At 37.9% G+C, this 26,739-nt stretch overlaps 1 protein-coding gene across 12 annotated transcripts in view; it reads left to right on the top strand.

The window, feature by feature from the left end:
* The window catches only part of NBEA (neurobeachin), a 685,682-nt gene that overhangs the window by 541,881 nt on the left and 117,062 nt on the right, over nucleotides 1-26,739 (top strand). The gene's annotated exons all lie outside the window — the stretch shown is intronic.

The raw sequence follows: 26,739 nt of genomic DNA, 5'->3' as shown, positions 1-26,739 counted from the left end.
CATCAATGTAATTTGCAGGGCATATTCCTGACAATATGGAAGTACTTCTCAGAGAAAAAGGGGATGGTTGGGACCCATGCTCCAGAAAGTTCCTCTCTTTAACTATTTTGGTGCTTTCTTCCTTCTTTATACTACGCAAGAAGAAAGAAGGAACAAGCAACCCAGTTTGGAGGATGACAGGATTCAAACATGAGCTGTAAACAGTGGGTCAGAGAGAGGGAAGCAAGGCATTTCAAACAGATAGAAGGAAGGAAGCAAGACATTTCAAACAGATAGAAGGAACAAGGCTGCAAAAGCAGGGAGAGGCAAAGCACATGGGTTCTGAGAACAGCAGAGCTTCCATGGAGTGTGTGAAGCAGGGGCACAGGGGTGGGTGCTGGAGGGGATTAAGGGGTTCCTGGAGGAGGGAACTGACAGGCAGCAGCAGTGTAGCTATCAGATGCCAGGGCTGGGGGTCAGGCAAGTCCAGAGGCCAGGTCACCATAGAGGCCAGATTTGAAAAGATCCAGGTGAGGGTGTTAGTACTGGAAGTGTAGAGGAAAGGGTAGATTTGAAACATAGTTTGGAGCTAAAATCATCAAGATTGAGCCACCCACTGGAATTAGGGAGTGAAGGAACAGGAATGTTTACAGATAAGTCCAAATTTTAGCTTTGATTCCTTCATGAATAGTAGCGCCATTCACGGAGATAATGATAGGAACTTACCCCTATGATAGTTACCACTTGCTGTGAGTGCTTGTGTTATCCAAAAGTACTACGCTAAAGACTTTTCTATTATTATTATGTTATTTAACTTAATCCTCATAATGTCTCTATGAATATTATATTATTCTCACTAGTTTAGAGGTAAATACGAACTTCGAAGAATTTAGGTACTTTGCATGTGCTCACATAACTAAAAATGCAAGGTGAATTTTCACATTCATTTCTGTCTGACTTTGGAATGATGGAGCACTGACGTTTACTTTTCGTAAGAAAGAAGAGCAAGTTTTAAGGAAAACGTAAGTTTTATTTTGGACATATCGGATTGAGTTTCCCATGAAACATTCAGCTGAAGAGGTCTTGTGGACATTGGAATGAGGATTGCAACTTACAAGGAGCCTGGCCTGGACACTCAGATTTGAGTCGGTGGCTTGAAAGGGGGACTCTTGGAGGAGGGCGGAAGGTCTCGCTCTGGGAGAGGATAGCCACTTACTTGGTAGAGAAAGCAGATCCTTGCCTCTCCTGGGAGCTACTTCACGGTGTAAAAGAGAAATTATTCTTAAATACATACAAGTCTTCAGAGTGTTCATTTTTAATTTTAAGCATCTTTCTGTATTAGTTATTGCAGCCCTATTTTTTTTTTTTTACTTTTTTATGGTTTTCTTTTTTCTTTTTAAAAGATGTTTACCAAGGATTTGTCTTTTTCACTTGTCTTCTCAAAGAATCCATTTCAGACTTAAAAATTTTTCACTTTTTAATTTTCTAATGATTTTTTTACTTCAACTATTTTCCTTCTGCCTTTTTCCTTTGATATGTTTTTCTGTCCTTTTTTAAAGATTTAAGTTGAATGCCACAGTCACCCATCTTCTTTCTCTTTTTTGACAGTTGAAACATTTAAAACTAAGAACTTGTATTGACGTTTGCATCATATTCATCATATTCTGTATAATGTTTTGTTTGTTGTTTCCTGAGTGCTCTATTGCTGTGTTCATTCCAACAGTGGCAATAATCCAAGTGAACCTTGGTAGGATGTCTTTAGTAATAAGTTCTTTAGGGGGCACTGGACAGAGGAAACTTCAGAGTTTCACTTGCTCCCTGTAGGTACACCGCGCACCGCCAGCCAACGCAGAATCCATAAGGAAGATCTGTGCCATAGGTCAAAACAGAAGAGAAGGATTCCTCCCTTGAGAATATGTTCCCAAAGAACAAACCAGATCTTTCGGACACATTCCAAACAAATGGTCGGCAATAAACAGTGTAGTCTGAGTGAGGAAAGGAGTCCAGGGAATGCCTCGGAAGTGCCTCCCTTCACCTCCTCACCTCCACTTACTATCTTCTCCCACCCCCTCCCCAAGGTGCCTCCTAGTGTTTCCTGTAAACTCCATTTAGTTGGACTGTCCTCAACCTATGAACTCCATAGGTTATTTATTCTGGTTAGAGAAAGTTCTATATCAAGTTCTGTGTCATTGGACAGGATTGTCATTTTTAAATCCCTTTATTTCGACCTGGTGTATTACATCGAGTTTTTCATACTCAACCAGCAGGCACAATAAAGCTAAATATTTTCCGAGGATAACTAAAATGGCGTAATACACCACCTAGATTTCATTTTTATATTATTAAAAATAACATGAAATAGCATATGTAAATATAAATTATATAATTAAATTTACTGATGGTTGTATCATAGAAAACTATAAAACATGTCTCTTCCAAATAAAATTTCCTTTACACTATGGTAAACAGAACTATAGACATTTATATAGATGTTCCTCATCAGTACCCAAGGTATTTTGAGGAACACTACCTGTATGAATGAGTAGGAGGCTTTTATCTGTACAGCACTATATAGGTAGGGCATGATATATCCCAATCATTGAGGTGGACCCATTTTTTTTTTTTTAACAAAGAGAACTATTTTTAGTTATATTATTTATTTGTTTATTTGAAAGATTTTTTTTTTAAATTTATTTGACAGAGAGAGAGAGCAAGAAAGGGAACACAAGCAAGGGGAATGGGAGAGGGGAGAAGCATTCTCCCCGTGGATCAGGGAGCCGATGCAGGGTCCTCAATCCCAGGACCCTGGGATCATGACCTAAGCTGAAGGCAGACGCTTAATGACTGAGCCACCCAGTTGCCCCTGATGTCCTTTGTTTAGAATTATGCGAAGTCACAAAATTTATTAGTGACTCTTTGTTTTTTTTGAAGGTCCTACCATATTTCAGAAAGTATTTAAAAACAAATTGATGCTTATCATAAATTAATTATATACATATAATATCAAATTATATATTATATATATCAAATTATATACAATTGTATATCAAATCATCAAATGTTTATAAAGACATATGTGAATGACTAGAGAGGTTGTTCATAAATATTACAATATGAATGAAATAAATGTGAGAAAACTTGCCCATATTTATGGGGAAGTGTCACTCTCTGAGAACTCTGAAGCAGGGCACTTGGGTTCTAGTCCCAGCTCTGCCATTGTTCAGATTTCTTATGAACTGGATGGGAGGAAATCAGCATCCCTGAGTCTTTTCTTCCTCACTGGTAAAATGGGAATAAAAACTTCATCTCTGTGCATTACATAGTGATTCTGTGATGATGAGATAAAGTTGAATATTTGAAAATATTTAGTAAACAGAGATACAGATATAAGAGCATACATTCAATACTTTTAACTTTGTTATGTTAATATTTTACATTATGTTATTATGAAATAGTCAAACAAAAAAAAATCAAAGAATAATATAACAAATGCCACGTACCCAACACCCAACTTTAACATGTCATAAAACTCTGCCATATTTGCTTCTGACCCTTTTTATGAAAGAAATCCTTAGAGGTACAAGTTGTACTATCGTGGCTTCATTTTCTTTTCCCTTGCCTGGGAATTCCACATTGTTTTATGGATGCATTATAGTAATTTGATCCTGTTCAATTCAGACTTCCTCAGTTTTCACAGTTGTTCATACATCCAACAGTTTTACTCCAGAAATAAGTATATCCATTATGATGGCTTCTAACAGGAGGGCAAGCCAATTACACAGATCTCCGGAAATACTGTATATAGTCATTGTCAAGAAAACCTATAATCAGACTCTATTTTGCTTGTTTTGTTCCCTTTCTAGATGTTAGTTGATGCTAAGCAAAAATAAAGAACACATTCTTTTAAGTGCATTTACACAGTAATAAAGATAGCTCATTGAAAACATATATTTTCATCTGTATTGGGGGATAGATAAACTAAGAACAGAAGCAATTTCATAACTTGATTAAAGTTGCAATTGTAAGCAAATCTGGATGACAAATATGAATATTTACTGTAATGGGAATAAGGTTAATATTTTAAAACAAGGTTGACAGGAGAAAAATTGTCTTAGTTTGCAAAAAGGAAATTTGTTTCTTTAAGTGAAAATTGAGGTCAGTAGGCCATAGCTCTCTTTGCTCCTACATGACTGAAATGAATTAAATAATGCAGCAATAAAGCAGTACTGAGCAAACTAATGACAAAATTATACTAAGAGCTTGAATAAAATCATTATATGTTAGAAACATGTATTTTGCATAAGAAAATATAAAATTTTAAATGCATGTCCACTTCACCTCGATTGTCTAAGGAGAAAACTAAGTCCCTTTCTCTTGAGTTCGTTAAGAATCTTCTGGTCATTTTCTGGGGGCAAGGGTCATAACCATCACTTGGATATATTCCAGTTTTGGTTGCTGGGTTCTGCATACTTACTGTGACTTCAGTGTGATTGGGTTATTATGAAAGACTGTTCTTTATACTATCGAAGCAATATCCAGTCTCATATGCTCTTCAGAAGGAGTATTATTTTGTAGAGGGTAAACCTGATTTTAAATTGTTTACTCTTCGCTGCATTCTCTTAAGTAATGGTAGTAACTTTTTAAATCATGTACGTGTTCTAGGCATGGAGACAGAGATTCTATATCCACTCTCTAATCCACAACAATGCTTTGAGGCAAACATCATTTTCACTATTTTTTAGAAGAGGAAATGGGCTCAGAATGGTTAGAGAAGTTGACCAAATTGACCAGGCCAGTAAGTGGCAGTTATCATGTGCCAGCCACCTATTTTCAGTAATATATTTCAAATAGATTATTATGTGATGTGATATTGCTCCCATTCATATTGAATCATATGATTCATGACTTCAAAAGTGAGGGGGCGTGGGAGTCTACCTTTAGTTAACAGAATAAGTAGTCCTTTAAGCCTGTTCTATGCATTTATGTAGACTGAAACACACACAGAGCGCTGTATTTGGCTCTTTTTGCTCTCAGTGTTAATGCCAGCAGTTACTCTATGGAAAAAATGAGTGAAAAACCCTAATGAATATAAGGTATATTTTACTGTATAATCATTTATTTACATGTGGGCATATACTGAATGAAGTGTTAACCTATACATATTACATGTACCTTTATTCCAAATACTTCCATGCAAGGTGGACATATTTATATGGTGATCTGCATGCTGCTGAAACAGCCATCTGATTCATGGAAATGATTTAATCAGAGTATGATTTTTTTTAATTGCAAATCTTCATGCTTTAGTTCTTTATGTCAGGTTATATAATATAAACATGATCCAAGTTGTAATGTTCTCATTGGGTTGTATTTATTCATAATGGTTCTTTTTTCCCAACATCACAAAAGGCAGAGATGTGTTACAGCCATCTGAAAATGCCAGTTTTCTCCTGTTTCTCTCTTCATATGCATTGGTTCTCAAGACACAAGAAATAAAATCAGCACTACTGCTCCCTGGTGATCTTTATAAGAAAATTCTTTGAACATAAGGGATTATGATATCAATAAACTGAATCAAAAATATTAAATTTCTGATATGTTGTAGCTTCTCTATGGACAGAGACAGAGGTGGTCTTATATCCTTTTTTTCCGTGCCCATATTATCAAAGTAACCTTTAGATGTGTTTCTCTCTAATAATGACATTTACACTTTGTTGCATCGATGTGAAGTAACAGGGATTGCATGGGTTAGTTAGATTACTTTTAATTGCTGTGTAAAAATGATATGTAATTGAAACCAAAAGCATTGTTTCCAGTCCTAATTTTTTTTTTTTTCCTCAAGTCCATCCTGTCAAGCTGAAAGCATGAAAGTTATTTTCTGGTGGTGTGATTAGATTGGGGCTGGACTCTCCAGCTGGCAGGCCTGTCTATGACTGGCGGCGGCCTGTCCCCAGTGCTTGTCATTTCCTGACATGCCTGACAGGATGGGGACAGCCGCCCCAGACAGGTTCATTAGATGGTGTTTTCTACAGCTGGGCTAAAAATAAATAAATAAATAAAAAGTCTGTGCTTTGTCAAGGCCCAAGCTGTAGGGGCCCTTCTTGTTGGTTTAAACCAGGGCCTTGTTTTGACAAATTTTGATCTGTGCAGTTTTTAGATTTTCTGACACATTTTTGTTTCCTTCCCCTTTGGCCTGCACTTTGTGCACTCTGCCTTGTTGCTGCTTCAGAATCCCAACATAGCCTTCCCAAGAGAAAAAGAACCTCAGGTACTGAGAGCTTAAAAGGAAAAACGGTGCAATATTCTATAAAATAGCAATAGTCCATTTATTTCCATGGTGATCTGCACAATGATAGGAAAAACAATCTTAGGACTTGGGATAAGCCAATTACAAGAAAGGTTAGAGTTTTTCTACTGCCAGAAACATGCCATCTCCGTGAGAACATAGTATCGTTACTAGCAGTCTACAGTCTCAGATACACTGCTCTTTAGAACTGCCACAAATTTAAGCAATCTTCATTCTTCGGCTTTTAGGAAGCTGACAGAGTTTTCCGCCTGTGCTGATACGCTTTGATGTCAGGAAGAGAAATTAGAGAAGATTATAGAATACCTGCTAATTAAAGCCAGAAATAAATTCCAAAATCAAATTTAGAAATGTATTTCTTTGTCAATGATAAGAACACTTTTAAGGTGAACTGCCTGGGCCAAAAATTAGTGCTCGTTTGAAACGTATATGCATGCAGAGTCATGATTTATCATTTTCAACCCCAAATTTAAACTTTTAAAATCTGTAGTCTTGCAGAAGGGAAAAATAATCTTCATCCAAGAAATTCTTCTCTCTGGGTTGTACCTGCAATTAAAAAGTAGATATTGACATCTTTATTTATAAACTTGCTAGCCATAGTCCCTTTACTATCTGTAGTTTCTGATAGCTGCTATCTGTTGGGAGAAGCATTTGATCTTTAATTTTTAGAAAACAGAACATGCCCAGATAGAAAACATTTGACATACATGTTCATGTGATCTTAGTGCTACTGTGGTTAACTCTCTATTCATGCAAGATACAAACTGTAACACTGTTTGTATCTCTGTACTTTGTCATTGGTGTAATAAACAGTGTTGCTGAAAAAAGCAAGCTCCTCATTCACAGAAATCTTAGCCCTTACCTTTCCTTTGTATTGTTAGTTTCTGCTGCTTTAGTTCCCCGTCTCTATGACAACTGTCATAGGGATGGGCAACTGTCATCTGGAGTATTACTGAGAGAAAAGTGTTAGTGAGCACACAGTTCCCATAGATAGAGCATTTCAATATAATCCAATTTTAATTGAGCTCCAGAGACTTTGATGTGCTGCAGAAGGTTGGGAGGGAGCTATTCCAGGGAGAAATTAAAGCAGCCCAGCAAGGCTTCACTACTCCAGACTGTCACCATTTTAAGTAAGCATTAGCATCAGACTTAACCTGCCCCTATGGAACATCTCACTTCTTTCTTCAGCTTTTCACTGATTTATTTTGCCATATGTAAAAGCAAAGCACTTTCATCTTTTTATATATGTTTTTACACCCATTTGATTAGGCTTGAAAAGCTTGTACTGGACCTGAGATTCATCTTACGCTGTCTGTTGGACTTTGCTTCAGTGGTTCATAAAAGAAAAAGAAGGTAGAGTAGGGATTAGTTTGAAATTGTCAGCTATCATATATTAAACTTTCTTTTTAATATTACTCTGTAAAACCCTATCTTGGAGCTAAAAAGTTGAGGGTAGTGTAATTTTATTTAGCTTTGATTTACCATTGAATTTCACTTTAATGCTTAGATGCTTAGGCATTTATTAAAGGCTTGGATTTTTATTTCAAAATGCATTAAAATATCTTTTCTTCATCACATGAAAAATACCTTTCAGGCAAAGCTGAAAGCAGCCAAACACAGGCACATCAATCCTTCATGAAGAAAGTGTGAATTTATATTTTTCCATGTTTTTTCAAAATCTTTTAAGTATTTTGAAATATGATGTTGAATATACGTTAGATATTTTATTTATAATAAAAATGACAAAATCACAATGTTAATTAATTAAATGAACACTGAATATAATGCTTGTGATGATAAAAAGCTTTGTTACAGATACAGTAAATTCGAGGAAATTATTACCTCTTTATGACAGACCTGAGATTTCTGATCTATATATATATTGGCACATTTAAAAAAATTTTAAATGTATGTTAAGAAATTAAGTAAAATTATTAGAATAATTAGAAATTAGTTTAGTATACACATCATCACAGATACCTCTAGATTTTCTTATGTATTTACTGTAAAGCTAACGAAGCATAGGCACCAGGGTCCCTTAGTCCACAGAGCCTGTGAAAGACAAGTTTCTGGGAATTGTGTAGTGGGCTGTTTACTCAACTGTTTTAAGAGGCCTCAAAAGAAAACCACTGTAATGTCCAAGGCTCCAATATTTGTTGTGATTTTTTTTCTTATTCTAAATAAGTATTCACTTATATAACATACCTAATTTTTTTATTTATAACTTTGTGTTCTTTTTCTTTGAAAAAGCATCCTAAATAATGTAAGCTTATTCCATATTTTATTTAATTACTTTACTGAATTAACCCCTTCCCCCCATTGGTGGGCATTTCCCTCCATTTTTTTTTTTTTTTTTTTTTGGTATTATAAGTAATACTGCAGTCGAGAGTCTAGTACACACTTTGTCTTGCTTCATCTTGCACAGGATAAATTCCTAGCAATGAGATTACTGGGTGAAGGGTGTAAATATTTGAAATCTTGATAGCTAATGCCAAAATCTCCTTGATATAAGTTATACTGATTTACATTCCCACCCTCAATATAGTGAGTGACTGTTTTCCCCACAGCAAGCTCAGTATTATTGAACATTTAGATTTTTGTCAATCTCATAGATAAAAATAGTATATCTATGTCTCCGTATAGTTTTAAATCTTCTGTAAGTAAAGTTAGTCATGTATTCAACCAGCAAAGAGACATTTGTACTATATTTTCTGGGCTTTATCTGTTTGATATGTTTTAAGCAAAATTGTACTGTATCACAATGTCTATAGGAGGCAAGTATTGATAAATAGTACAGTTTGTCTCATGTATGTATTTTTGTGTGTTAGACATCATATGGACCTCTATTATACATTATGAAAATTGCATATATATATGTATATATCCTTCCCCACCCCCCACCCCCCAGTTTCCCATCTAGATTAATTTGTTATTCCTCTTGTGGAATGCCTTCCCACATTTTAGTGGCATTAGTTATAAAGGTCAGAATCTTTTAAATTTCCCTATCCACCCAATAAGAAGTTTTCTGCTTTGGCATAAAAACAAAAATTAAGAACTGCCTGACATTATTTAAAATATAATATAATTAGGGGCGCCTGTGTGTCTCAGTTGGTTAAGCATCTACCTTCAGCTCAGGTCATAATCTCATATCAGGCTCCCTGCTCAGTGGGAAGTCTGCTTCTCCCTCTTCCTCTGGCCTTCCCACCCCCCACTTGTGCTCTTTCTCTCTCGCTCTCATTCTCTCTTGAGTAAATAAAATCTTTTAATAAAAATAAAAAATAAGAGTTAAGTATATTAATACATCTGTGTATTTTTACTATATGGAATACTATATCCTACGGGCCATCTTCTTTGCAAATAAATTTGCTCTCTGGATGTCTCTGGTATGCATTTTTATTTCTTTACTAAGACATGAATATTGGAGAAACATACAGTAGACGTCCACGGAGCTACACACACTTGCTGTGTGCCAGACACAATGCCTAGTGCCAGGGAAAACATTCAGTGTTGATAGAGACTTATAAATAACCTCTGTTTCTGGGGTAAATAATATTGGGTTTACTTATACTTTAAGTGAAGAGCAAAACTTTAATAAAAATTAGCTATTTTAATTTATTTATATGCTATTCACATGCTATCTTTTTTTTAAGTAGTCAAATGTAGATCAAATGTTGATTGTTTTTGTTAACACATCTTATTTGCACGAATTCATGCTTAAATGAGTGATGATGAGCGTAGTGATTGTGTTATCTGGAACCGGACCGAACCTCTTACTTTTCTCACAACAGTCGTGGTCTGCCAGTAACCCTAAACCTACAGTGTGGTGGAGAGCACCATTTGCCCAGTCCCTGGAGCCAGAAACTCTTGCAAAGGTTCAGTTTCTTTCATTTCTTTGTGTCAGTATTAAACAAAACAAAAACACACAGGTCTTCCTAATTCTAAATATGTTTACTATATTTCCTTTCCTCTTCCTCTCTTCTGCAACTTTCTTAGATAGGACCTCCTTTACTTCCTATTGGCAGAGTTCAAGTTTCCAGTCTAGCATCTTCCAAATTCTTCTCACCACTGCCAGAACAGTCGTTCTAAAATACAGAGTTCATGCTATACCTGTGTTCCTTTCACTGGTCTTAATGGCTTCACAGTCATCGTTAGAGCTACCATTTAATGAGAACTAAGTTGAAAATCAACGTCTCCGTGAATCCTTTCTGCCGTAAATGCTCTGGACAGCCTCTTGCCTATAGCAAGTACTTATCACTGGAGATATATGTTAAGTACAGTAACCTATTTAATGGTGTTTTTTTTTTAGCAACCCAGTGAAATTGAATTGTATTAATCAATTATCAAGGCTTTCTGCAAAGAGGTACGATGAGCCATGTAAAAGGAGGGGGGAAAAACGGAGCGACCATCTTTCTCTTGTTCACTAGTGTATTTCTATCACCTAGCACAACATTGGGAGCTTAGTAGGTGTGGACTAAGTTGTTGTTTGATAAACAAATGACATGTGATGCTAACAACCTTCCCTGGGGACAGAGTACTTGCTCATGTTGTTCAAGTGGAACATAAATGGCAAATTCTCAGCAAAACAGTATTTGCTGCAAATAGGTTTACAACCAAGGAATATAAAGAAAACAGAAGAAACAAATATAGTCTTGGAGCATGATGGTAATGAAGAATAGACTTTGGGGGGGGGGGAGATACCCAACCCTAGAAGGACAATTTTCATTGCCTATAAAAGTTAGGAGGGCTCTAAAATCTCTTATTACCCCCTAATTACAAATATCTGTGTGAAAGACATTCATGTACAAACAAGGGATGTTTACTGAGCTGTTTACACTTAAATTGAGTTGCATTTCTTGAGGAGCTGTTATTTATCAGATAATGTAGAGTAGGAGTAAAAATACCACAGGAAATGCAGGTGCTGAAATGTCTCCTGCTGAAGCAGTTAAGGTTTTTTTTTTTTAAGAGTAAACTTCAAACATAGAACACTCAAAGCCATCCAGTAAGGGTTATATTAGGACCAATTCTTGGAAATAGCCAGATTTAGATGAACCAGTGTAAGATGGAGAAGCAGAGAATAATGGACACTGGAGAAGGACCTGGGCCAAGACCACAGCAGGGACTCACTCTATTCAGTCCTGACTGAGAGTTTCACGGAGGTCCTGGTGGGGAAGGATTGGGAGTTCATTTGTTTGGCACATTTATGTGGTACTTCTTTTGTACTGACCTTTCCCCTAGACACTTTATATGTTATTTCACTTAATACAGCAACCCAGTAAAGTGGACATGATCATTCTTATTTTATATGAGTGCCAACTGTGTCTCAGTTATGTTAAGGAATGTTCTCATGTTAACACAGCACTGAAGTGGTTACTTCAGCTCTCAGTCTTTCTGTCATCCTCTATAAAAGTCTAAGTTCTTTCAACTCCAGTCTGGTTATAAAAAATGATCATAGTCCACCAGACTAAGTGCTAATAAACCACATACTTTTTGGTACATACTGGTCGTGTGAGGAAATTTGTCAAGGGTAACACTAATACTGTGGTAGGCAGTATTAGTGTTACTAAAAATAACCCCCAGTTGGGACTTCCCAAATGCAGATTCCCTACGTAAAGATTGGGCTTCATTTTTTTAACCCCTTCTTTGAGAGACACTGATTCTAGAAGAGCTCCAGCTTTGAAAAAGAAAAATTCTCATGAACCCTGTGGGTGCACCTGTGAGTGCCCAAGAATACTTGGGTTTTCAAGGGTAAACATACTTAAAAGCTGCACTTGTACGAAAATAGCTTTCAGTTGCAATTATCACTGAAAAAGAAGTCTTTAAAACTCGAAAAATAATTCACTTTCATATTGTCTTTTCTGTCCCCAATGAGCCTGGAACCTACCTGACAGATACAGGATAAAAGTTCAATGTCTTTTGAGGAGACTTTTTTTGAGCAGTCAGCTTTTAAAGATTTTTATTTATTTATTTGACAGAGAGAGATCACAAGTAGACAGAGAGGCAGGCAGAGAGAGAGAGGGAAGCAGGCTCTCCGGTGAGCAGAGAGCCCGATGCAGGACTCGATCCCAGGACCCTGAGACCATGACCCAAGCCGAAGGCAGTGGCTTAACCCACTGAGCCACCCAGGCACCCAGCAGTCAGCTTTTAGTACAAAGTAGGACTTCATCAGGCAATCAAGGAAGAAAAGCTATTCTAGAACATATACAAAATATGGAAACATTTAATGTTTGCTATTTTTAAGAAATTTTAGTACACTTTATTTTTTGGAACCATTGGGTTTACAGATACTTGAGCAGAGAGTACAGTGTTTCTGGTGTATGTGTGTGTGTGTGCGTGTGTGTGTGTGTGTGTGTGTATGGTATTAGTCTTTTTCCTTCTTCAGATAAAACAGACATGAAGGTTACATCAAGCAGTAAGAGTTTGTATCAGAAAATTTTCAGCTGTAAGTAACACATGTCCTAATTCAAATAGCTTTATATGCATGGATGGATGTGTTTGCATCATAAAATGGCAAGTCCTGAATTATACTGATCTCCAAGGTTGATTGATCCCGATACTTCTATATGTTTTCAAGAACCCAGGCTCGTTCCCCATCTCCATTCTGTCATCCTTGGTTTGTCCTCATTCTCACATTGATAACAGTGTGGCTCAAATATTTCTCCAAATCAAAGTAAGCCCGGGAATGTTCACAGGATGGAGAGAGTATCTCTTCCATTGGTTTCCTCTTAAGTATGGAGACATTTTTACTAACTTGATCTGCCCCTGGGACTGGCCCGGGGTCACAGTGTCCTGACTGAGAAGTGCACGGAGTTGAAGTCAATAAAACACAATCAGTGTTCTGTTAATCAGGAAAGTGGAAGATGGGGGAAGCAGAAGTAGATTCTGAGTGAGGAAACAATAATGTCAACTACAGAGTTTATTGTAGGGAAGCATGGTAATGTGCAAAAGGGAAATCCTCATCAGGCCTTCAGAGAAACTGTAATTTCATCCAAGCTCCATGACCCCATTCTTTTAATGTCTTTAAACCATAGACATCCATTAACATTACAGCGCCAGTTACTCTACATTTTTATTTATATTGTCACTCCTACAGACTAACTCATTCTAAATACACCTTTAATTCAGTCATTCAGCAGGTTATTTACTGAGTTTCTACAATGTAACAGGCACTGTGCCAAGCAGTAGAGATACAGTAATGGGCAGAAACAAGTGGTCAAAGAGTGGAGGAGATTACATTAATAAAATATATGATAAATTTGCAAAATTTGTGGTACATGCTATAAAGAACTTCTCTTGTATATGGAACTATGAGAGTATGCCATGGGGGCTAGGGGGAGGTTAACCTAGCAAGAGAGGTCAGCTGAGAAAACAGTAGGTAAAGAAAGCTCAAGGATGAGTAGAAATGAAGTAGGCAAAGAGGGGAGGGGGAGATATTTCCAGAGAAGGAAGAATATGAGCATTGGCTCTGTGACAGGAAACAACATGGTATGGAAAAGAAAGAGCTGGAGCCAGGAGAGCAAAGTGGTACCAGATGTGTCTGGCATAAGAGATAGTTACATCGATGACTAGACCCATCTCTTTTGGTCTTGACTTCTGCTTTCTCAGAACTCCTGCTGCTTATGATTTCTGGTGACTGACTGCCTTCTCTGTCTTTTGGCTTCTTCCCACCTTCCTGTGAGAGTTGTCTCTGGATATCTCACATTCACATCATCAAGAGAAATAATCAATGGTGTCAGCCAGTCACCATTCATGACAGCCTGGTTCTGAGAGACCAACAGGGTTCTCACAGCCATGAACTGTGGCTATCCAACTTAGATAACTACTTTTATATTAGGGGTCCATCCTAGTTCAATCACCATGGCCAGAGTTGTGGGGTCATAGGTAATCAACATGGTAAAAGGGAACTTTTCGGGAGGGGGCAACTTTCCATGTCCTGTCCAATATAAAATGAATTGGGAATCACTCTAGACTGTCTTAACCTGACTGCTTTTTAATTCATGTAGACCATATAAATGATAACTTTCCTATACATGTGTATTACTAAACATTGATCAACAGAGGCATTTATAAGTTATTACTACTTACTGTTAAATTATTGCTGTGTGCTGGGCTCTGTGCTAAGTATGAAAAATACAGAGATGTCAAAAATACAGAATTTTTGCCCTCAGTGAGCTCACAGGTTAGCAAGAGACACAGACAAGTAAACCATCAATTGTAGTAACGGTCTGGCACGTGTCATAGGTGGGTACAGGGTCCTCAGAGGTAGCAGCAGGCTCTTCTAGCTCAGTCATTAATAGGAGTTAATCAAAAGAAACAGCATGTACGAGGACACAGAAGCATGATAGAACATGGTACATTTGGGAGCTGAAAAGTGTTCAAGATGGTTAGGACTTAAGAACCAGGCATAGAGGCGCCTGGGTGGCTTAGTGGGTTAAAGCCTCTGCCTTCGGCTCAGATCATGGTCCCAGGGTCCTGGGATTGAGCCTCGCTCGCATCGGGCCCCCTGCTCTGCTGGGAGCCTGATTCCCGCCCCCGCCCCAACCTTTCTGCCTGCCTCTCTGCCTACTTGTGATCTCTGTCTGTCAAATAAATAGATAAAATCTTAAAAAAAAAAAAAAAAAAGGAAGAAGAACCAGGCATAATGCACATTGTGGCTAAATATGGAATTTTTTAACTACTAATTTTTAACTACTAATCATAATAGTTAGCACTTATTAAATATTGTGTACCATAAGTATATATAATTTTTATGTATAAACTCTATTATGATAAAAAATTTTAAATAAAATTATTTTAATTTGTTAAAAGATTTCTCTCATAGCATAATTAGATCTCCAGTCAAAAGCAATTCTCCTTTATGTCTACTCTGCAAGTTAAGAATGATTTCACTAATGCAACATGCAGCTAATGCAAATACCCCATCTAATCTTGTATCATTTCTGACTGCACCTAGAACTTGAATGTGAAATATTTGAAAAAAAGGGAAACAATTTGTGCTAACAACTAATAGTATCCACAAATCAGACTCTACTACCAAAAAGATTCAAAGAAAAACCTATAATCCAGAAAACCAGATGATCTCACATAGAAGAAAATAAAGCTAAAAAACAGGAGATATGGATATAGATAGATAGATAGATAGATAGATAAATAAATACTAGATACTCACACACACATCCATATGACAAGCTATACATATAAGTGGATGTATATGTATGTATATATATATAACTAGTTTAAAACTTGCCACCATGCAGAATAATACAGGGGAAGTTAAAATATCCAGTATGTAAAAGAAAGGAAATTCTAGAAGCCAGAAATAAGCTTCTTTCCAACAGTGTAGAGTTCTCTCTCCCGCTACTCCATTTCTCCCCTTTGTTAAATAACAGCAGAGAGACAAATACAAGATTTTAGAGTTTGCCAAATTTGAGAAAATGAGAAAACACAGCCAAATATATAATAGTTACACATGGGGACATTCATGAGTAGGACAAAAATGAAGCAACCTTGCCAATATCGTTTTTTAATTTCAAGAATTTTACCGTAATTTTGAGCATGTGCATTTGAGGATGAACTAGTCACAGAGGACTCCAGCTGCAACTCAAAGTTTGTTTGTAAATTAAATTTTCAATATTTTCTTCAACAAAAACTGATTGAGTTCCTTCCATGTGCAGGTTCTGTAAGGAATAAAAAATAGAATACAACCTAGTCTCTACCCTCAAGAAGTCTCCAACTGTTGACGGGATGTATGGAATAAAATAAGGAAATTTAAATGTATTTGCCATGGTATGAGATACTATCGGCCAGGTACAAACAATACTCTTTTTGAAAGAGTTCATGGTTTTCTACTAATGACTATAAAATAACGTTCGCATAGATTATTTGGGACTTCGTATACCCTGTAGCCACAGCAGTGACTTCAAGTGCAAATTTGACCATCTCAGCCCTTTGTTTAACAATAAGGGCTGTTTCTTGCAGACTGCAAGTTCAACTCTAACATGAATCACATATTTCCCCATGTCCTGGTTCCTTGCCCATCTTCATTATTCTAATTATATTTTTCACCTTTCTCCTCTTTACGTATGTGTTCCAGACAGCCTGGACCCATTCCCCAAAGCACCATACTTACATACGTGTTATTCCTTCTGCTCGAGACCCTCTTCTTTCCCCCTCTTCCCACTGTCTCCAGCAGACCGTGAATTATGGGAGGTGAAGGATTCCTCCCCTCTTGCTCACCATCAGCTCATGAAGGTCAATCGATACATCTCTGCTCAATGAAAGTCACTGAAAGTAAATAAAATACATCATGAGGTCAGGCTTGGTAGAAAAGGGCTGGCCTCCTCACCCATAGACAGGAAGAGAAGGTAGGAAGAAGCCTCTGAGAATGGTCACTACTGATGGTGGTAGCTCCATGTCCCAAACAGCTGGGTTTTCTCATGAGAGCTTAGCTCTGTGATTCTGGAGAATTTCTAGGGTACCAGCTGCCACTAAGGAAAAAGAGCTGTGACTTGTCAGCTTAGTATAAGTTTGTTTACTGTGGTCTGGTTTTTTTACTGCCTTGCTGGCGATGTTGTGTGTCTCTGTGTCTGATGGGCAGTAATTATAAGTTAGATTTGTCTAGCACTTCCTGTGTGCCAGGCACTGTACCAAGCATTTTTAAAAAGATTTATTCCATTGAATTCTCATGATCACCTTGTGTGGTAAGGTATTATTTCCCCCAAATCTTAAGTAAACTAAAGAATTGAAAAGTAACTAACTTACCTGAGCTCTCGCAGCTAGTAAGAAAGACGGACCCTCGGGTGACTTTAAATCTAGGATAGGCAGATATGTGCATTGATGAATTACAACAAAAGCAAGGTTATTAAATAAAAAGCTCTCTATGGATGGGCTGCCTAAATTTCCCCCAGTTGGAGGATGTTGCAGTCCTGCTGTTTTAATCCACATATGGATAATAGCTGTGTTTATGAATATTTAACCTTAGAACTATAGGAGTAATAGCATCTATTGTTTCATTTTCATTGAGAATATATTTTCTGTAATTCCTCATTTGCCAAATTAATTTCTTCAGCATTTTCCCTTACTTCAGAGTTAAGCCATATACAGTTTGCCCCATTTTCAGTTTTATATTACCCCATTTCATCAGGAAAAAATTCACAAAAAGATTTGAGTCTGTGATCAATGTTTCAGTCTGTACTAGATATTACTGATTATGCTGCCTGCCCTTGACAGTTTTGATGATTATTTTCATTATTAATTGGGCAAGAGGCTAAAGTGAGACTGTTCCATCAACTATTTGAAGATTTCTTTATTCTTTATTCTCTTTACTGGTCTATTGCAATCGTTCCCCCCCCCCTTTTTTTTTCTTATTTATTGTGTAAAAAATATTCACAGGACTATATACCACCTAATATTGTATGTCGGCTACACTTCAATATAAAAAACCGCCCTGCACAAGTTTAAGTTTATATCTAAATCTTGTCGTAAGTTCGAACATTTTTAAAAGATATAATATCCCACATGTTCCAAATAATGCTATTTTAAAGTAAAATGTTGTATCACTGTTTCATGAAGGGGAGATAGCTAATAAATGACTTCCAAAGGCCAAAGAAGCCTTAAGACTGAAGAAAAAGGCTAACAATTCAGCTTCCTGAGAAATGGTTTCTCAAGGAAACTTAACAGAGTGTCCTGGGCAGCCGCAAGAGGACTAGATCTGCAACCCCACAACCCTCTAAGACCTGTTTTTATAGCCCTAGAGGCTGGGAGTACCTGGTGAGGGACCACCCAGGAGAAGATCTTTAAGAAGAGGTGTGTATGTGATAGTCATATCTCCAGTGCAGATCAAGAACATTATGCCCCAGAGAGGTACTTAAGGGTGTGGGTAAACAAAAAGAAAGAATGTGGGTGGGGGGCTGCTAGCAGGAAGGTTTCAGGTTACAGGATGGTCATCCCCGGGGGATTTCTCCAAATGGGTTAGTCTGGTTCACATAGTCACTTTTCAGATGGATTCAGTACAATCAAATCTATCCAATAAACTAGTGCTTTGATTACTGTCATCACCCATTTTAAAATACACGAATAATAAGAGGCGCCTGGGTGGCTCAGTCGGTTAAAATACATGAATCCTCTTTTTTCAAATGAACGTTTTATGTAACTCCTCTTTCTCTTTGAGCTCATATTTTCAGTTGATTCCCTCCCCAAAATTTATCTAAGATATCTTATTCTTGAAAGCCTTTTATTACTTACTATATTATATGAATCTGCAGAAAGTATATACATTTATGAATTAGAGTTTTAATTTTTAAATTTCTAAGATCATAAAATTTTAAATATTTAACACATATTCTAGAATAAGTTATTATAAATAACATCAGCTTACAACCATAGAAGAACACAAACATATTATGAACTTTGGAAAATAGTTATTAAGCTCAAAAATAAAATGCTGTTGGAAATTCATCTCTGATTGAGATGAACGGTTAATATATCCACATATGGATATCGCTAGGACAATACTAGGATCGATATTATAGCTCCTCCTAGTTTTCTTTTTTGTAGATATGTTGGAAAATCTCATTCACATAAATCAATAGGATATTGAAGTTTTATTATAGTAGTGTTATAATTTTTTGTACTGCTTCTAAGTTGTATGCTAAAAATCACCCAGTGATCTGTAATCAAAAATTACTTTTAATTATCTCTCCATTGTCAGCTCCGTTAGATCCACCTTCACTCTTTGAAAGTGAATCGAGAAATCATGTGATTTGCAAAAGGATTTTTAAAAATCTGGTCATTGAGGACATCCGCTTTTCAACCTCTCTGTCAGTATTTTAACTTACCCTTATTCGAGGCTCTTTCCCCCTCAACAGATCTCAGACCTCAGGCAATATACCAGAGAGCGTCTTCTTCACAACATTTTTTTTTTTTAAATAGGAAAGGACAATGGGGAGAAACGATATGAGAAAGAGAACCTATACTTCCCTGATAGGCTCAGTCTTAGCCAGATAGATTTTAAGAAGTTGAGAATCTGGGGACGCCTGAGTGGCTCATAAGCATCTGCCTTTGGCTCAGATCATGATCCCCCTGGGATCCAGCCTAGAGTCAGGCTCCCTGCTCAGCGGGGAGCCTGCTTCTCCCACTGCCTACCCTGGCTTGTGCTCTCCCTCACTCTCTCTCTCTCAAATAAATAAATAAAATCCTTTAAAAAAAATGAGGATTTGGACATTTATTCTGTTAAATCGTGTGTACCTAACTTATCTCTTGGAAGGTTATTGTATTGCCCATTGAGAAGAGGCTGTTCCGTTGTGTTTCTCTTGTCAGTCCTTCCATGCATGTCTGATTATTTCTTATATCTCCTACTTCTCCGTGCCTTTAATGAGGAAATAGCATCACCAAGACATTGTGGCGGGAACAGAGGGGAGAGTATCAGTCAGAGGTCTCACTGTCACTGCCGCTCCCTATGCCCTCGCCCCTTGTGCCACCACAGCAGTTAGCAGTCCAAGATGATCTTGCGCTCGGTCCATTATAGAAAGCAAGCTTCCTCCGTCTTGTGATTCGTCTTTACTTCCAGGCTTTAGAATTCTCTCCATTCAGCTGCCGGATGGGAAAAGAACATACACCATCACGTAGGAATGTAAACCTGAAATTACGTATGAACTATTCCATCTTGAATTTATCTGTTATAGCCCACATCACTGAACACGTATACAGAATTACGAAAGTAATGGGGACTTGTTACTTTACATTGTACTAAACCCCTTTAATTAAGCTGCAAGTGCCAGTTGGGTAGAAATGACGACCTCATGAACGCTGGAAAGGGCATGTCTATCCAGCCTTCTGCAACATTTTCATCAATTCTTTTTTTTTTTTTTTTTTTTTTTATTTTTTTTTATTTTTTTTTTATTTTTTATTTTTTATAAACATATATTTTTTATATACATATATTTTTATCCCCAGGTCTGTGAATCACCAGGTTTACACACTTCACAGCACTCACCAAATCACATACCCTCCCCAATGTCCATAATCCCACCCCCTTCTCCCCAACCCCCTCCCCCCGGCAACCCTCAGTTTGTTTTGTGAGATTAAGAGTCACTTATGGTTTGTCTCCCTCCCAATCCCATCTTGTTTCATTTATTCTTCTACCCACTTAAGCCTCCATGTTGCATCACCACTTCCTCATATCAGGGAGATCATATGATAGTTGTCTTTCTCTGCTTGACTTATTTCGCTAAGCATGATACGCTCTAGTTCCATCCATGTTGTTGCAAATGGCAAGATTTCATTTCTTTTGATGGCTGCATAGTATTCCATTGTGTATATATACCACATCTTCTTGATCCATTCATCTGTTGATGGACATCTAGGTTCTTTCCATAGTTTGGCTATTGTGGACATTGCTGCTATAAACATTCGGGTGCATGTGTCCCTTTGGATCACTACATTTGTATCTTTAGGGTAAATACCCAATAGTGCAATTGCTGGGTCATAGGGCAGTTCTATTTTCAACATTTTGAGGAACCTCCATGCTGTTTTCCAGAGTGGCTGCACCAGCTTGCATTCCCACCAACAGTGTAGGAGGGTTCCCCTTTCTCCGCATCCTCGCCAGCATCTGTCATTTCCTGACTTGTTGATTTTAGCCATTCTGACTGGTGTGAGGTGATATCTCATTGTGGTTTTGATTTGTATTTCCCTGATGCCAAGTGATATGGAGCACTTTTTCATGTGTCTGTTGGCCATCTGGATGTCTTCTTTGCAGAAATGTCTGTTCATGTCTTCTGCCCATTTCTTGATTGGATTATTTGTTCTTTGGGTGTTGAGTTTGCTAAGTTCTTTATAGATTCTGGACACTAGTCCTTTATCTGATATGTCGTTTGCAAATATCTTCTCCCATTCTGTCAGTTGTCTTTTGATTTTGTTAACTGTTTCCTTTGCTGTGCAAAAGCTTTTGATCTTGATGAAATCCCAGTAGTTCATTTTTTCCCTTGCTTCCCTTGCCTTTTGCGTTGTTCCTAGGAAGATGTTGCTGCGGCAGAGGTCGAAGAGGTTGCTGCCCGTGTTCTCCTCAAGGATTTTGATGGATTCCTTTCGTACATTGAGGTCCTTCATCCATTTTGAGTCTATTTTTGTGTGTGGTGTAAGGAAATGGTCCAATTTCATTTTTCTGCATGTGGCTGTCCAATTTTCCCAGCACCATTTATTGAAAAGGCTGTCTTTTTTCCATTGGACATTCTTTCCTGCTTTGTCGAAGATTAGTTGACCATAGAGTTGAGGGTCTATTTCTGGGCTCTCTATTCTGTTCCATTGATCTATGTGTCTGTTTTTGTGCCAGTACCATGCTGTCTTGATGATGACAGCTTTGTAATAGAGCTTGAAGTCCGGAATTGTGATGCCACCAACGTTGGCTTTCTTTTTCAATATCCCTTTGGCTATTCGAGGTCTTTTCTGGTTCCATATAAATTTTAGAATTATTTGTTCCATTTCTTTGAAAAAGATGGATGGTACTTTGATAGGAATTGCATTAAATGTGTAGATTGCTTTAGGTAGCATAGACATTTTCACAATATTTATTCTTCCAATCCAGGAGCATGGAACATTTTTCCATTTCTTTGTGTCTTCCTCAATTTCTTTCATGAGTACTTTATAGTTTTCTGAGTATAGATTCTGTGTCTCTTTGGTTAGGTTTATTCCTAGGTATCTTATGGTTTTGGATGCAATTGTAAATGGGATTGACTCCTTAATATCTCTTTCTTCTGTCTTGCTGTTGGTGTAGAGAAATGCAACTGATTTCTGTGCATTGATTTTATATCCTGACACTTTACTGAATTCCTGTATAAGTTCTAGCAGTTTTGGAGTGGAGTCTTTTGGGTTTTCCACATATAGTATCATATCATCTGCGAAGAGTGATAATTTGACTTCTTCTTTGCCGATTTGGATGCCTTTAATTTCCTTTTGTTGTCTGATTGCTGAGGCTAGGACCTCTAGTACGATGTTGAATAGCAGTGGTGATAATGGACATCCCTGCCGTGTTCCTGACCTTAGCGGAAAAGCTTTCAGTTTTTCTCCATTGAGAATGATATTTGCGGTGGGTTTTTCATAGATGGCTTTGATGATATTGAGGTATGTGCCCTCTATCCCTACACTTTGAAGAGTTTTGATCAGGAAGGGATGTTGTACTTTGTCAAATGCTTTTTCAGCATCTATTGAGAGTATCATATGGTTCTTGTTCTTACTTTTATTGATGTGTTGTATCACATTGACTGATTTGCGGATGTTGAACCAACCTTGCAGCCCTGGAATAAATCCCACTTGGTCGTGGTGAATAATCTTTTTAATGTACTGTTGAATCCGATTGGCTAGTATTTTGTTGAGTATTTTCGCATCTGTGTTCATCAAGGATATCGGTCTATAGCTCTCTTTTTTGGTGGGATCCTTGTCTGGTTTTGGGATCAAGGTGATGCTGGCCTCATAAAATGAGTTTGGAAGTTTTCCTTCCATTTCTATTTTTTGGAACAGTTTCAGGAGAATAGGAATTAGTTCTTCTTTAAATGTTTGGTAGAATTCCCCCGGGAAGCCGTCTGGCCCTGGGCTTTTGTTTGTTTGGAGATTTTTAATGACTGTTTCAATCTCCTTACTGGTTATGGGTCTGTTCAGGCTTTCTATTTCTTCATGGTTCAGTTGTGGTAGTTTATATGTTTCTAGGAATGCATCCATTTCTTCCAGATTGTCAAATTTATTGCCGTAGAGTTGCTCATAGTATGTTCTTATAATAGTTTGTATTTCCTTGGTGTTAGTTGTGATCTCTCCTCTTTCATTCATGATTTTATTTATTTGGGTCCTTTCTCTTTTCTTTTTGATAAGTCGGGCCAGGGGTTTATCAATTTTATTAATTCTTTCAAAGAACCAGCTCCTAGTTTCGTTGATTTGTTCTATTGTTTTTTTGGTTTCTATTTCATTGATTTCTGCTCTGATCTTTATGATTTCTCTTCTCCTGCTGGGCTTAGGGTTTCTTTCTTGTTCCTTCTCCAGCTCCTTTAGGTGTAGGGTTAGGTTGTGTACCTGAGACCTTTCTTGTTTCTTGAGAAAGGCTTGTACCGCTATATATTTTCCTCTCAGGACTGCCTTTGTTGTGTCCCACAGATTTTGAACCGTTGTATTTTCATTATCATTTGTTTCCATGATTTTTTTCAATTCTTCTTTAATTTCCCGGTTGACCCATTCATTCTTTAGAAGGATACTCTTTAGTCTCCATGTATTTGGGTTCTTTCCAAACTTCCTTTTGTGGTTGAGTTCTAGCTTTAGAGCATTGTGGTCTGAAAATATGCAGGGAATGATCCCAATCTTTTGATACCGGTTGAGTCCTGATTTAGGACCGAGGATGTGATCTATTCTGGAGAATGTACCATGTGCACTAGAGAAGAATGTGTATTCTGTTGCTTTGGGATGAAATATTCTGAATATATCTGTGATGTCCATCTGGTCCAGTGTGTCATTTAAGGCCTTTATTTCCTTGCTGATCTTTTGCTTGGATGACCTGTCCATTTCAGTGAGGGGAATATTAAAGTCCCCTACTATTATTGTATTGTTGTTTATGTGTTTCTTTGATTTTGTTATTAATTGGTTTATATAGTTGGCTGCTCCCACGTTGGGGGCATAGATATTTAAAATTGTTAAATCTTCTTGTTGGACAGACCCTTTGAGTATGATATAGTGTCCTTCCTCATCTCTTATTACAGTCTTTGGCTTAAAATCTAATTGATCTGATATAAGGATTGCCACTCCTGCTTTCTTCTGATGTCCATTAGCATGGTAAATTCTTTTCCACCCCCTCACTTTAAATCTGGAGGTGTCTTCGGGCTTAAAATGTGTTTCTTGGAGGCAACATATAGATGGGTTTTGTTTTTTTATCCATTCTGATACCCTGTGTCTTTTGACAGGGGCATTTAGCCCATTCACATTCAGGGTAACTATTGAGAGATATGAATTTAGTGCCATTGTATTGCCTGTAAGGTGACTGTTACTGTATATGGTCTCTGTTCCTTTCTGATCTACCACTTGTAGGCTCTCTCTTTGCTTAGAGGACCCCTTTCAATATTTCCTGTAGAGCTGGTTTGGTATTTGCAAATTCTTTCAGTTGTTGTTTGTCCTGGAAGCTTTTAATCTCTCCTTCTATTTTCAATGATAGCCTAGCTGGATATAGTATTCTTGGCTGCATGTTTTTCTCGTTTAGTGCTCTGAAAATATCATGCCAGCTCTTTCTGGCCTGCCAGGTCTCTGTGGATAAGTCAGCTGCCAATCTAATATTTTTACCATTGTATGTTACAGACTTCTTTTCCCGGGCTGCTTTCAGGATTTTCTCTTTGTCATTGAGACTTGTAAATTTTACTATTATGTGACGGGGTGTGGGCCTATTCTTATTTATTTTGAGGGGCATTCTCTGAACCTCCTGAATTTTGATGCTTGTTCCCTTTGCCATATTGGGGAAATTCTCCCCAATAATTCTCTCCAGTATACCTTCTGCTCCCCTCTCACTTTCTTCTTCTTCTGGAATCCCAATTATTCTAATGTTGTTTCGTCTTATGGTGTCACTTATTTCTCGAATTCTCCCCTCGTGGTCCAGTAGCTGTTTGTCCCTCTTTTGATCAGCTTCTTTATTCTCTGTCATTTGGTCTTCTATATCACTAATTCTTTCTTCTGCCTCATTTATCCTAGCAGTGAGAGCCTCCATTTTTGATTGCACCTCATTAATAGCTTTTTTGATTTCAACTTGGTTAGATTTTAGTTCTTTTATTTCTCCAGAAAGGGCTTTTATATCTCTCGAGAGGGTTTCTCTAATATCTTCCATGCCTTTTTCGAGCCCGGCTAGAACCTTGAGAATTGTCATTCTGAACTCTAGATCTGACATATTACCGATGTCTGTATTGATTAGGTCCCTAGCCTTCGGTACTGCCTCTTGTTCTTTTTTTTGTGGTGAATTTTTACGTCTTGTCATTTTGTCCAGATAAGAGTAAATGAAGGGGCAAGTAAAATACTAAAAGGGTGGCAACAACCCCAGGAAAATATGCTTTAGCCAAATTAGAAGAGATCCAAAATCGTGAGTGGGGAGAAAGGGGATAAAAAGAGGTTCAAAAAGGAAGAAAGAAAAAAGAAAAAAAAAAAAAAAAAAAAAAAGAAAAGAATTTTTTTTAAAAAAAGAAAACACCTAAGAAAAATGTAAAAAAATATATATATATATTAGATAAACTAGTAAAAAATCGTTAAAAAAGAAAAAGGTAACAGTTAAAAAAAAAAAAAAAATTTTACCCGAAGGCGAGAAAAAAAAAAAAAAATGAAAAAGAAAAAATTAAATTAACTGCAAGACTAAAAAAAATCACAGGAAAAAAGCCATGAGTTCCGTGCTTGGCTTTCTCCTCCTCTGGAATTCTGCTGCTCTCCTTGGTATTGAAACCGCACTCCTTGGTAGGTGAGCTTGGTCTCGGCTGGATTTCTTGTTGATCTTCTGGGGGAGGGGCCTGTTGTAGTGATTTTCAAGTGTCTTTGCCCCAGGCGGAATTACACCGCCCTTACCCGGGGCCGGGGTGAGTAATCCGCTCGGGTTTGCTTTCAGGAGCTTTTGTTCCCTGAGCGCTTTCCGTAGAGTTCCAGAGGACGGGAATACAAATGGCGGCCTCCTGGTCTCCGGCCCGGAGGAGCCGAGAGCCCAGGGCCCCACTCCTCAGTGCGCCCTCAGAGAACAGCGCCCAGTTACTCCCGTCTGCCTGACCTCCGGCCGCGCTCCGAGCTCACCGAGCCTGCGACCGGTTCAAGGTAACACGGAGCTGCGAGCTTACTGTCGGCTCTGTCTCTGTAGCCGGCTTTCCCGTTCCAATACCCGCAAGCTCTGCGACACTCAGACACCCCCGATCCTTCTGTGACCCTGCGGGACCTGAGGCCACGCTGACCCCGCGTGGGCTTCGCTCCGGTTTAGCCTCTGGAGCGATGTCCCTCCGCGGAACAGACTTTTAAAAGTCCTGATTTTGTGCGCGGTTGCTCCGCCGCTTGCCGGGAGCCGGCCCCTCCCCCCGGGGTCTATCTTCCCGTCGCTTTGGATTCACTTCTCCGCCGGTCCTACCTTTCAGAAAGTGGTTGTTTTTCTGTTTCCAGAATTGCTGTTCTTCTTCTCTTCGATCTGCCGATGGATTTTCAGGTGTTTGCAATCTTTAGATAAGCTATCTAGCTGATCTCCGGCTAGCTGAAGCAGTCTCAGCTTGCTACTTCTCCGCCATCTTGACTCCTCCCCCCCCATTTTCATCAATTCTTAACAGAAAATAAAACCTGCAGCAAAATTTAGATCTTTTGTATTCAAAAAAGAAAGTATTTGTAATATTCTAACAGATGTGTTCGATGATTGGGGATCAGCAAAGATACCACTAAACAAGTACTTTTTTAGGTTGCACAATATTCGCTGCCTTAAAAGGGGGGAG

The sequence above is a fragment of the Mustela lutreola genome, chromosome 13 (assembly GCF_030435805.1).
Source record: "Mustela lutreola isolate mMusLut2 chromosome 13, mMusLut2.pri, whole genome shotgun sequence".
Lineage (NCBI taxonomy): Eukaryota > Metazoa > Chordata > Mammalia > Carnivora > Mustelidae > Mustela > Mustela lutreola.
Note: the sequence above shows the minus strand (reverse complement) of the source record. Positions and strands in the feature narration are given on the sequence as shown.